General features: G+C 39.4%; 1 long non-coding RNA gene across 1 annotated transcript in view; it reads left to right on the forward strand.

The window, feature by feature from the left end:
* LOC129144837 (uncharacterized) overlaps window positions 1-12,693 on the forward strand; it is a 55,828-nt gene that overhangs the window by 624 nt on the left and 42,511 nt on the right. The window lies entirely within an intron of this gene.

The following is a 12,693-nucleotide window of genomic DNA, read 5'->3' on the forward strand; positions in this document are numbered from 1 at the left end:
TTACCCAATGGCCAAAGACAGACAGTCTAAAGGGAAATAGGATGTGTGTGTGCACACCTGAGTGCTACACGCCTGCCAATCAGCTTCTCTCTAAACTGACTGAAATTTTAAATCTGTGTTGGCTAAAGAACCTCACCATCCACTAAACAATATGTAAACCAAGGACTTTATTTAGGAGCACATTGAAATGTATAAATTAACTTAGAAAATCCTGGTATGTTAAAAACCCTAAGTGTCTCTACCTAAGAGCAATGTGTTAGTTTATCTTTATCTGGTCAATTTTCTATTGATTCCCTCTTCCCTCCCATCCACTCATATTCCTTGAAATCTTTCTCCATTTATGACAAGTCTGTTCATTTATTTTCTTAGTTCTAGGTATTCTAGAAGGTACAAAGTAGACAGTGATTCTACTCTCAAGCTGTCTTTAGTCTTTTTTTTTTTTTTAAAGATTTATTTATTTATACATACAGGAACTGGGGTACAGGCCAGAGATGTGGAGGGTGAGAGGATTCACCAGAGACAGAGTGGGGAACAGAACAGGCAGATTGACTTAAGTACACTGCTGAGGGGAGCAGCGGGCAAGTCAGGAGAGGTCTGCTGCACCATGTGAGTTTCTCCCTGGCTGGCTGGGAATGGAAGTTGGTGCTGCAGTGGCTGCGGATAGCTTCATAGGTTGCGTCTTAACCACTTGTACCACCAGGGAGGCCTGATCTTTAATTTCATAATGAAGATGTTTTTAGTTATAATTCCAAATTGGGAGATAAAGTATAATTCCAAGTTGAGAGATAAAGAAAAACTTTTTGTGGATTTAAATAGTCTAAAAAGAAAGAAAAGGTCTTCACTGCCCCTTTCTATTTACTGAACTATTAAATTAATGCACTAAAGGGCAGTGGGAAGTAGGAAGTGTATGATCTTTGGGATAGACACAAATTCATTGTCCAGTTGGGGAAACTTGCCTCAAATTTGTTACTAGCATTTTAGCACCAACATTCCAAAATGTAAATACTCATTTTATTTTTAGGTCAGTTACAGAGACTTAAAGAAATACTGTTTGTACAATGTTTATTAACTATCTCGTGACTTGTAAATTATAATGCTTCTTCTAACACACTTCTCATTGCATGACTCAACTCATCAAGGAAAAGCATTTGAAATGCACTCAAACAGCTGTATGCTTTTACTTATGCCATGTCTGTAATAACAAAATTGTCTGTCTTCTTTAAAGTTATTAAATGTCACTTGAAATGTAAAGTTTTAAGAATCATGATTAAAAATAAGTCAATAAATAGAACAAAAAGACTTGTCTGATATCAAATACAAGTTTATTCATATAGGTTTTGTACGTTACTCTAAAATATTTAGGCACACTTTTTGACTTTTTTCTTATCTTGTTGTGCAAATGAGTTTGCCTATTCTATATATCTTCTCAATGATTATTGATTAATGATGCATCTTTTTATAGTGCAATTTAACTAGTATAGAATTCTGCAAAACAGGGAAAAGTGACACAGTTATAAATGCAGATGTTTTCTGCAACTCAACCTAAGTTAATGTAGACTATCAATCCATAACTTCTTATCAAAAATGCATTAAGGATGTGTATGTCTAGGATATAATTAAACTGCAACTCTGTTGATAATTGTAAAACTATTGATTTCCCCTCATTTATTTTATTTTATCTTCCTAAATTTCTATGGATTTAACCATAAACCCACAGTTCTTCAAAAGAGAAGTTATTGCTATCAGTGTTTGGACTGTGCAGTAATGCTATAATAAATTGTTCTTAAGAACCAAAAAATTCTTGAGATTTGATTCACTAAAGTGACATATGGAAAGATGGTATAAGCTGAAATAAGCAATTAAAGAGGTAGATGTCTCCTTGGTCTCAATTGAGAGGAGCAACTAAAACGCCGACCAAGGCACAACTGGATTGACCTTGCAAAGAAGCTGTGTCAGCAGCAGCAAAAAGCTGTTTCTGAGCAAATCAGTAATTTCAAAAAAAGACAGAATTCAAGCTATGACATTGCTAAAAATTCCAGTTCCTGGAAGGTAAGACTCTAAATAGATTAAGTTTAACAACGCTCTTTGTTTTTCTAAATACATAAAGTACCTCAAAGGGATACATTAACTGGAAGCTTTCTTTGTGAAAATCACAGAGAATGTAAAGTGTTTTCCTTGCAGATTGTATAACATGCTCACCATGAGACTCAGAAATTAGATAGCTTTCCCAGAGCGCCTGGAGGTTGTACCCTGGTGTAAGCGGTCAGTCTTAATTCTTTAATAAACTCACTTATTTTCTTGGTTCAATTTATTTAAGTCATATAATAGCATGTCTTTAAGACATTAATTGTTTGGGGGGTGGTGGCAAGATTGACACCATAATGTCTACTGTGCATGAGGGGTAGGGGTTTCTTTTAACAGTTTGATATATAACTCACATACCACAAAATTCATTTAAAGTGTACAGTTCAATGTTTTTCTTTTTTTTTTTTTTAATAGAGGCATGTTTTTATTTATTTATTTATTTATTTGTTTGTTTGTTTTGTTTATACATGCACTGGGTACAGTCAGAAGCGCGGGAGGGTGAGAGAATTCACCAGAGCCAGAGCGGGGAGCAGAGCAGGCAGAGGGACCGAAGTACACTGCTGAGGGGAGCAGCGGGCGGCAGGAGAGGTCTGCGCACCATGTGGGACCCTCCTCCGGTGGTAGGGGAGCAGCCGGGGATCGAACCGGCGCCGCAGAGGCCGCGGGCAGCTTCGCAACCCGGCGCTCAACCGCTGCGCCACTGGGGAGGCCCTCAATGTTTTTCAAGTACAGTAACAGAGTACACAACCTCATGATGTTGCAGTTTAGAACATTTTCAACACTCCACCAAAGAAACCAATACTCACTAGCAGCTACTTCATATCTCCTACTCTGAATCCCATTAGGTCCCTACTACTACCAATTAGTACCTACTAATGCCCTTCCATCTCTAGGCATGCCTCCTCCGGAAGTGTAATATAATTGGAAACACATAATATGTGGTCTTTTGTAACTGGATTCTCTCACTGAGCATATTTCCAACTGTTCATCCATGTTACAGGATACACCATTACTTCCTTCTTATGCTAAATATTTCATTGTATGATATACAATATTTATGTAGCCACTGATAAGTTGGTAGACTTTTGGGCTGTTTACATGTTTAGGCTCGTAGTGATAATGCTGATGTAAATTTTCACTTGCAAGTGTTTCTGTGGACATGTGTTCTCACTTCTCTTGGTATATATGAGTGTAATTGGATCATATATGATCCAATTAATTGGGTAACTCTGGGTTTAGCATTTTGAGAAAGTGTCCACAGTTTTCTAAAGCAGATGCATCACTATTTTCTCATCAGCAGTATATGAGAATTTTAGTTTGTTTACACCCTCAGCAACACTTGTCTTTATCTGTATTTATTTTATTTTATTTATTTTTTGATTTTTTATTAATATTTTTACATCATTATTCATTTTTAAACAATATTTGCTTCCCCCATCTCCTCAAGTATAGTTCCCATAGAGTTTCCTTCACCAGTGCACCCATGCACCATCACCTCAGTCCCCTGTGCTCCTCCCTCCCTCCTTCTGATCCCTCTGTCTCCTCCTCCCCTGCAGTATGTCTCTGATTTATAATTGTCTGTTTTTGCTTTGTTGTGTTTTATACAGTTATTATTTTTTTACACTGCTATCTTATTTGGTTCCCCTATATTCCCGCTATAAGTGAAACCATCTGGTATTTTTCTTTTTCCTTCTGGCTTATTTCACTGACCATAACTACTTCTAGCTCCATCCACATTATTGTGAATGGCATGATTTTATCTTTTTGGATTGCCGAATAATATTCCATTGTGTATATGTACCACATCTTCTTGATCCAGTCATCTGTTTTGGGGCATTTGGGTTGTTTCCAGGTTTTACCTATTGTAAACAGTGCTGCAATAAACATAGGGGTACAGGTGGCCTTTTGAAGCAATGTTTTTGTGTTATTTTGGTAGATCTCTAGGAGTGGAATTGCCAGGTCATATGGTAGCTCCATTTTCAGTAGACAAAGTTACCTCCAGACAGCTCTCCATAGTGGTTGGACCAGTTTGCACTCCCACCAGCAGTGCAGGAGAGTTCCTTTTTCACCACATCCTCGCCAACATTTCTTGTTGCTTGTTTTTTTTTGATATGTGCCATTCTTACTGGTCTAAGAGGATATCTCAATGTGGTTTTGATTTGCATTTCCCTGATTATAAGGGATGTTGAACATTTTTTCATATGCCTTTTGGCCATTTGCATTTCCTCTTTGGAGAAATGTCTTTCGAGTTCTTCTGTCCATTTCTTGACTGGATTGTTTATTTTGTTTTTGGTGAGTCCTGTGAGTTCTTTGTATATCTTTGTGATCAGTCCCTTATCAGTTGAATGCAGTGCAGATTTTTTCTCAATAAGTGGGGTGTCTCTCTGTTTTGGTTAATGTCTCTTTTGCTGTGCAGAAGCTTTTCAGTTTGATGTAATCCTGGGTGTTTATCTTTTCCTTGACTTTCTTTGCTTTGGGTGATGTGTCTTTAAAGATGTTATTGCGATGTATGTCTTGTAGTGTTTTACCTATATTTTCTTCTATATATTTCGTGGTTTCGGGTATTATGTCCACGCATGGTGAGAGATAATGGTCTAGTTTCATTTTTTTGCCTGTGGAGGTCCAGTTTTCCCAGCACCATTTATTGAACAAACTGTTTGTGTTCCATTGCATGTTCTTTGCTCCTTTGTCAAAGATCAGTTGTCCACATAAGTGTGGTTTTATTTCTAGGCTCCCTATTCAGTTCCATTGATCTGTATGTCTGTTTTTGTTCCAATATCAATCTGTTTTAATTATTATGGCTTTGTAGTATAACTTGAAGTTTGGAAGTGTGATACCTCCTTTTTTCTTTGTTTTTATCAGTAGCGCTTTGGCTATTCATGGTTTTTTTGTGGTTCCATATAAATTTCATCACTATTTGTTTTATGTCTTTGAAGCATGTCATTGAGATTTTTATTGGAATAGCATTCAATCTGTAAATTCTTTCAGTAGGATGACCATTTTAATAATGTTAATTCTTCCAATCCATGAGCAGGGGATGTCTTTCCATTTCTTTGTGTTTTCTTCTATATCTTTTAACATGTTTTATAATTTTCTTTGTATAGTTCTTTCACCTCTTTTGTCAGGTTTATTCCCAAGTATTTGATTTTTTTGGTTTCAATTATAAAAGGGATGGTTTTCTTGATTTCTTTTTCTTCAGATTGACTGTGTATAGGAAGGCTACTGATTTTTGCATGTTGATTTTGTATCCTGCTACTTTACTGAACTGGTTGATTATTTAGAATAGTTTTTCTGTGGAGTTTTTAGAGTTCTCTACGTATATTTTCATATCATCAGCAAATAGTGATAGTTTTACTTCTTCTTTCCCTATTTGGATTCCTTGTATGTCTTTCTCTTGGCTTACTGCCCTGGCTAGGACCTCCAGTATTATATTGAAGAGCAGTGGTGAAAGAGGAAATTCTTGTCTTGTTCCTGATCTTAAAGGAAAGTCCTTCAGCTTTTTGCCATTGAAAATAATATTGGCAGGCCTCCCCAGTGCATAGCAGGTTGAGCACAACGCTGTGAATCTGTGCGCAGCCTTTGCTGCGCTGCTTCGATTCTTGGCCGGCCAGGGAGAAATCCACATGGCGTGGCAGACCTCTCCTGCCTCACCCGCTGTTCCCCTCAGCAGTGTCTTTTGTCTGTTTGTCTGTTCTGCTCCCTGCTCTGTCTCTGGTGAATGCTCTAACCCTCCCACGCCTCTCACTATACCCCAGTTATTGTATAAGTAAATAAATCTTTAAAAAAAAAAAGAAAGTAACATTGGCAGTGGGTTTGTCATATATGGTTTTATCATGTTAAGGTATTGTAGTGCCAGGATAGGCACAGAGCTGGTTCGTCTATGATCCGAGCTGACCAGACTGGGTAAAGGAGGAGTCCTGGAGCGCTCAGTGGCTTTCTCAGGATTTTATTGAGCTTTTACATGAGTTGTAGGTACATGGCAGGTAGGGGTGCCAGGGGACCAGGAGGCTGGCAGGCCTCCAAACCCCTGGCAAGTCTTCCCTCTGGGCTACTCTGGCTTCTTTCTCCCCTTCTCTCTCCCGCCTCTCTCTTGCTTCTTCTTCTCTTAGTGACCCTCTCAATACTCCTCCCATGGCCCACAGAAGTAACTCAGCTTACAAAAATGTAACAACTGCAGGTGTCCCATCAGGCAGGGCAATCCTAATGGTGGGAGGGCAGAAAAACCTGAAAACCATTTACCCTACAGGTATGTTCCTACTATCCCGAGAATTTCAAGGGCCTTCTTCATAAATTGATGTTGGATTTTGTTGAATGCTTTCTCAGCATCTATTGATATGATCATATGGTTTTTATTTTTCTTTTTGTTGATGTGTTGGATTACACTGATCAGTTTTTGTATTTTGAACCATCCTTGTGCCCCTGGGATGAATCCCACTTGATCGTTGTGTATCATCCCTTTGATGCATTGTTGAATTCTGTTGGCATGGATTTTGTTGAGGATTTTTGCATCTGTGTTCATTAGGGAGATTGGCCTATAATTTTCTTTTTTTGTGCTGTCTTTGTTTGGTTTTGGTATTAGTGTAATGTTAGCTTCGTAGAACGTATTTGTTAGTATTCCTTTGTAGAATGTATTTGTTAGTATTCTTTTTCAATTTTTTGAAAGAGTTTGTGTAGGATAGGCACTAATTCACTGGTGAATGTTTGGTAGAACTCATTTGTGAGGCTATCTGGACTTGGGCTTTTGTTTTTGGGGAGTGCTTTGATTACTGCTTCAATTTCGCTGCTTGTAATTGGTCTGTTTAGTTGTTCTATTTCTTCTTTGTCCAGCTTTGGGTGATTATATCATTCTAGGAATTTTTCCATCTCTCCTAGGTTGTTGAATTTGTTTGCATATAAGTGTTCATAGTAATCTCTGAGTATTCTTTTGATTTCTACTGAGTCTGTTGTGATTTCTCCTCTTTCATTTATATTCCTATTTATATGTGTTTTCTCCCATTTTTTCTTTGTGAGCCTGGCTAGAGGTTTATCTATTTTGTTTATTTTTTGAAAGAAACAACTTTTGGTTTCATTGATCTTTTGGATTATTCTTTAAATTTCTATTTCTTTTATTTCTGCTTTGATTTTTATTATTTCCTTTCTTCTACTGGCTTGAGGCTTTTTTTGGTTCTTTTTCTAGCTCTTTGAGATGTGAGATTAGGTTGTTTCTTTGAGCTCTTTCTTATTTGTTGGTGTGGGCCTGAATTGCTATATATTTTCCTCTTATTACTGCTTTTGCTGCATCCCATACATTCTGAAAGTGGTGTCCTCCTTGTTGTTCAACTCAAAGTATTTTTTAATTTCTTCTTTGATCTCCTCATTGGTCCAGTGGTCTTTTGGTAGCGTGGATTTCATTCTCCATGAAGTGGGAGGGTTCCTTGTTTTCTTTTCATGATTTCTTTCTAGCTTGATTCCTTTATGATCAGAGAAGATAGTTGGAATGATTTTGATCTTCATGTGTCTGTTGATGTTTGTCTTGTGGTCCAGTATGTGATCAATTCTGGAGAATGATCCATGTGCTCTTGAGAAAAATGTGTACTCGGAATTTTTGGGTGCAGTGTCCTATAGATATCTGTTAAGTCCATGAGTTCTATGTCTTTATTTAGGGCTCTAGTGTCTTTGTTTATTTTTTGCCTCATTGATCTGTCCATTGGTGAGAGTGGAGTGTTGAAGTCTCCCACTATGTATGTATTTTCTTTAATGTCTGTTTTCAGCTGATAATAACTGTCTAATATATTTTGGTGCTCCTTCATTTGGTGAGTATATGTTGATGAGTGTTATATCTTCCTGGTGTATTGTCCCCTTGATCATAATGTAGTGTCCGTCTATGTCTCTTTTTACTTTTTTTAATTTGAAGTCTATTATCTGATATAAGTATAGCTGTTTCTGCCTTCTTTTTTGGTCCATTTGCCTGTGATTGTTCCAACCTTTTACTTTCAGTCTGTGTTTATCTTTTGCGGTTAAATGTGTTTCCTGGAGACAGCAGAAGGATGGATTTTATTTTTTTTTAATAATTTTTTAAAGATTTATTTATTTATTTATACAAGCACCAGAGCCAGAGCGGGGTACAGAATGGGCAGACTGACAAAATACACTGCTGTGAGGAGCAGCAGGCACAGCAGGAGAGGCCTGTCACGACATATGGACCCTCGCCAGTGGCCGGGGATGGAACCGACGCTGCAGAGGCTGTGGGCAGCTTTGCAGCCCAGCGTTCAACCGCTGCACCACTAGGGGAGGCCCTGAATTTTGTTTTTTAAGCCAGCGTGCTACTCTGTGTCTTTTCATTGATGAGTTTAATCCATTTACATTTAGAGTACATATTGATATGTTGGCATCTGTATTTGCCATTTTTTGGGTCTTTTTTTGTGATTTTTAATCCTTGCTTTATTCTGTTCTTCTTGCTCATTCCTCTGTTGGTTTTGCCTTTAGGACTTCTTGTAGAATTTTTTGGAATGGGGGTTTAGCTGTAGTGAATTTCTGGATCCTGTTTGTCTGAGAAGTTCCATATTTTTTCTTCATAGAAGAAAGAGGGCTTTGCAGGTAAAGTATTCTTGGTTGGCATTTGCTGTCTTGAAGTTTGTTGAATATGTTACTCCATTCTCTTCTTGCCCGTAGTATTTCTTTGGAGAAGCCTGAGGTTAACCTGATTGATTTTCCCTTATAGGTCATCTGTTTCTTCTCCCTTGCCAGTTTCATTATTTTTTCTTTGTCTTGAACTCTTTCAAGCTTTACTATTATGTGTCTTGCTGTAGTTTTCTTTTAATTGTGGTACCTGGGAGTTCTTCTTGCTTTTTGTATGTCTATATTCATCTCTTTTTCCATACTTGGGAAGTTTTCTTCAATCATCTCCTTGAATAATTTCTCAGATCCTTTTCTCTCTTCTCAACTTCTGGAATATCTATAACTCTTACATTTCCTCTCTTCATGGGATCTGATAATTGTCTAAGGGTATTCTCATTCGTCTTCCTTTGCACTTCTCTCTCTTTTTCTCTTTTGGTTCTTCCTATTTCTGTATCTTCAAGAGTACTGATTTGTTCTTCCATTTCCTCGGTTCTGTTTTCAATGCTTTTACAAGAGCTCTTTGGAGGAGTCCAGTAGTCTTTTAGTCTCCTCTTTTTCTTTTATTTCCTTTCTTAAGGTCTCATTTTCATTCTTCAGTTCATTATTTGTCTTATCTCATTATAATTTTTAATCATGATATTATTAATTCTCTATCTGACAGGCAGAGAAGTTCTTCCATCTCATTGAGCTCTGGTGACTGATTTTCTTTTTGTGGTGTGTCCCCCTCCTGTGGGCTTGCTTGGTTATTTGTATTTTTCCTTCTCCCTGCTGTTTGCTTTCTAATTTGTTCTATGTGTTGAGACGTTGTGCCACTGGTGTTGGTGGGCATCTCTTTGGATTGCTCCTTCAGGAGTGTCGAAAACTGTTTACCAAACTGAGATCAGCACTGGTTGGCCAAAACTCCACCAGGGTGTTGATGCTGTGGCTGTGTTGCTGGGCACTGTCTCTTACAGTTCCCTCCCTCTGTATTTACTCAGTTCCAGAAGGGAATCAGTTAGTTTGTGATTTTGCTCTGGTCACTAGGTGGCGATAGAGACCTGTACTTGCTGACCTGTGCTTTTCACCTGTAGTCTCTGAGAAAGGAGGCTGGGAGTGGAGAACCTGGACACAGGGGCTATTGCTCAAACTGGGTGCTGTGTCTGCCCCATGTTCACCCGGTGCTGTGCCCATACCTGTGTGGACCCCATGCCCTGAATTCTGTGCTTTGGTTCTCAATCTCAGGGTCTCCGATCCAAAATGTCGGCTGTCACCCTATGCAGTACCCACTGTTATGATGCGTCCCATGCCCCGAATCCTGTGCCTAGCTCTCAGTTCCAGAATGGGGTCTTGCTCCTTGCCTTGTTTCCCTTTTTAACCCCCGCCCCCCATGATGTGTGGCCCTCCCCCTCTCAGAGCCTGAGGGTGGTTTTGGAAACCCTGGCTTCCAAGTATTAGAAAGCTGGTGATTTTGTTCTGACCACTAGGTGGCACCAGAGATTTTTTCCTAGTATCCTTCCAGAGCTGTGCTTTTTCCCTGTGGGTCTCTGGGGAACTGAGAGGGGGTGGCGTGGAATGGCTCAGTGGCATCGGATGCTATGCAGCGTGTCGTGGGGATACCATGCTCCAAATTTCGTGCTCCGGGTCTCAGCTCCGAAGCCCTCAGATCCAGGATGAGGGCGGTAGCCCAGTTCAGTGTCTGCAGAAATGGCGCTTTTGCACCCAGCTCCCGTGACCGATGGTCTGGTTTTTGATTATTCGGTGATGGTCATTCATCTCGGTGATGGTTCTCACGTGTCTCCCCACAAACCTAAGTTTTGGGCATGGGGACCTGGGCAGTCGTGATCCGTGTATGCTTTTCGAGCGTGCTGCTTTTCTGTACAAGTTTACTGGGGCTGACCCTGGGCTATTGATAGGTCTCTCGGAGAGTCCTTATCTTCCTCTAATGGTGCTTGGAGCCATTCACTCACCTCCATGGTGATTCCCGCTAGTTCTCCACAGTTCCCATTTGCGGGGGTGTGATGCCTGCAATGGTTCCTTTCCACTCACAGTCCCGCTTGATCTGTAGTTTGTTCTCATTGTTGTTTTTTTTCTTTCTGTTGGTCGGAGTGTGCTGGCTTTGTGAGTGGGGATGGGTAGCAGGGTTATAAGTTTTCTCTTTTTGTCCTCTTTTATGGCAACTTTCCTCTTTGGGCAGTTTGCCAGAGTCACCCGTTTATCTTCCGTGTCCTCGTTTCTCAGGGACCTGCTGCTTTTCCTCCCTATTAACGTTTTTTTTTTAATGGGAGGACTTACTCGCAGTGTGTTTCCGCCACCATGTTGATCTCCTCTCTATTTTTCACCTTTTAAAACATGGCACTGTCTTCCAGTGGATTTATACCTAAAGGTTCAGCTAAGATAGTTTACAATTCTGTACTATTTAGAGGGATGCAAATTTCTAATAGTTTTAAGAAACACATATTTTCCAAGACATTTTTATTTTCATTATTTCAAAAAGGACATATGGCTTAAAATGATTACCTAATCTTAGAAAATATGTCCTCAGTGCTTGAAATAGACCTTACCTCATTTACCTGGGAACTGGTATTGTAACATCTGTCACAGTATACATTTAATGGGCATTTCTATTATAATAAAGATCTCACTTTCTACCTAATACAATTCCCAATTGTGTACTTAATTGAGACTACATATTTCTCACTGGTCAGAATCCAGTTGCTACTGATGGTAAATTCTAGGTGAATGAACAGAAGCAATTTCAATGTATGGTCAAGCTCTCTGGTTAACAATTGTGGTTCAGTGTCATAGTCGTTATTCCCAGAAGAGAGATGTAAGCTGATGTGAGAAGCCCTGGGTTATTTTTTTAAATCAATAAAAAATCATACTCAGGGGCCTCCCCAGTGGTGCAGCGGGTGATCACCATGCTGCGAAGCTGTCCGCAGACTCTGCAGCACTGGTTCGATTCCCCGCCGGCCAGGGAGAACCCCACATGGTGAAACAGACATCTCCTGCTTTGCCCGCTGCTCCCCTCAGCAGTGTCTTTGGTCTGTCTGCCTGTTCTGCACTCCGCTCTGGCTCTGGTGAATTCTCTCACCCTCCTACGCTTCTGAACTGTACCCCAGTTCTTGTATTAATAAATAAATAAATAAAAATTATACTTAGTAAAATATTTTACAAAATCAAACCTATTATTGTTTCAGGATGCCTTTCCTTTGTGATATTTTCTTCTATTTTAGAAACATGATGCTGTCTAATACCCAGTCAGATCAACAGTATTTGATAATTAAGATAATTCATCATTTCCCTATAGGCATCCACAGTAGAATGAAAATGATGCCTTGGTTTTGGAAGGGTGAGTACTCCAAAACCATGTCCTTAACTAAGGTAAAAACAAATTCTAGCCACAGGGATATGATAACTCCCAACAAATAGATGAGGACTTAGGAAATTCAACTTTCATAGGAAAGCATAATTGCTTCATTCCAGTCTGAAATATGAGTGGCACAACTCTTTGGTCTAAGTGTGTGTGTGTGTGTGTGTGTGTGTGTGTGTGTGAGTGTGTGAGTGTGTGTGAGTGTGTGTCTGTGTTTCTGTCTATGTGAGTGTCTGTGTATGTGGTACATGCACACTCATTAACTGATCCTTTGAATTGAATGCAAAATACTTTTTTCATTTTTTTTTTTTGTGGGACCCTCGCCGGCGGCCAGGGAACGAATCGGCACTGCAGAGGCTGCGGGCAGCCTTGCAGCCCAGCGCTCAACCGCTGTGCCACCAGGGGAGGCCCTCTTTTTAAATGTTTTTTAAGATTTTGGGGCCAGAATATTTTTATGGCAGTGAATTATGGGCCATGTGTCTTATAAGTTGGGGTCTAAAGATATTCTTACCTCCCTTTGACTGGAGCATGATGATTAATGATTACATTTCCTTCAGCTTTTTCAAATAAAAGAAAAGAGATTTCAGGTAAGAACTGGAAATATCCTTGCCCACAAAAAAGTACATAATTTATAAGATTTTAAACGTGGATGGGCTCCCAAT

The sequence above is a fragment of the Talpa occidentalis genome, unplaced genomic scaffold (assembly GCF_014898055.3).
Source record: "Talpa occidentalis isolate TD23 unplaced genomic scaffold, MPIMG_talOcc4v2.1 talOcc4.7, whole genome shotgun sequence".
NCBI lineage: Eukaryota > Metazoa > Chordata > Mammalia > Eulipotyphla > Talpidae > Talpa > Talpa occidentalis.